Below are 1,108 nucleotides of genomic sequence, written 5' to 3'. Positions count from 1 at the left end.
CCCCAGGGCTGTCCTGGGTGTCCCGGGACTGCCCGGGGCAGTCGTGGGGCTGTCTCGGGACTGTCCCGGGGCTGTCCCGGGCTGCACCGGGGCTGTACCGGGGCTGTCTCGGGGCTGTACCGGGGCTGACCTGGGTCTGTCCCGGGGTTGTACCGGGGCTTTCCCCAGGTTGTACCGGGGCTGTCCCGGGGTACTATCGGGCCTGTGCCGGGGCTGCCCCAGGGGTGTCCCAGCGCTGTCCCGGGGCAGTAAGGGGGCTGCCCTGGGGCTATCCCGGGGGTGTCCTGGGGCTGACCCGAGGCTGTACAGGGGCTGCCCCGGGGCTGTCCTGGGGTTGAATCGGGGTTGTACCGGGGCTACCCTGGGGCTGTCCAGGGGCTGTCCCGGTGCTGTACCGGGCCTGTCCCGAGGCTGTACCCGGGCTGCCCCAGGGATGTACTGTGGCTGTCCCCTAGGGCTGTACCGCTGCTGCCCCGGGGCTGTCCCGGGGCTGTCCCGGGGCTGTACCGGGGCTGTCCCGGGGATGTCCCGGGGCTGCCCCAGGGCTGCCCCGACCCTGTCCCGGGACTGACCCGAGGCTATCCCGTGGCTAAACCGGGGCTCTCCGGGGCTTTATCGGGGCTGCCCCGGGGCTGTCCCGGGGTGGCCCCGGGGCTGTGCCGGGGCAGTCCCGTGGCTGTTCCGAGGCTGTCCCAGGGCTGTACCGTGGCTTTTCCTTGGCTGTACCGGGGCTGTACCGGGGTTGTACCGGGGTTGCCCCGGGACTGTCCCGGGGCTGACGCAGGGCTGCCCTGGGGCTCTACTGGGGCTGTACCGGGACTGTCCTGGGGCTGTCATGGGGTTGCCCTTGGGCTGTCCCAGATCTGTCACGGGGTTGTCCCGGGGTTGTACCGGGGCTGCCCCGGGCTGTCCCGGGGCTGCATGGGGGCTGTACCGAGACTGCCCTGGGGCTGTTCTGGGGCTCTATCGGGGCTGTACCGGGACTGCCCCGGGGCTGTCCTGGGGCTGTATCGGGGCTGTACCGGGGCTGCCTCGGGGCTGTACCGGGGCTGTCCCAGGGTTGACCTGGGGATCTCCTGGGGCTGTACCGGGGCTGTCCCGGGGCTGC

This window comes from Morus notabilis, unplaced genomic scaffold (assembly GCF_000414095.1).
Source record: "Morus notabilis unplaced genomic scaffold, ASM41409v2 Scaffold195, whole genome shotgun sequence".
In the NCBI taxonomy this organism is placed as follows: domain Eukaryota; kingdom Viridiplantae; phylum Streptophyta; class Magnoliopsida; order Rosales; family Moraceae; genus Morus; species Morus notabilis.
The sequence above is the reverse complement of the archived record's forward strand: the minus strand, read 5'-3'. Positions refer to the sequence as shown.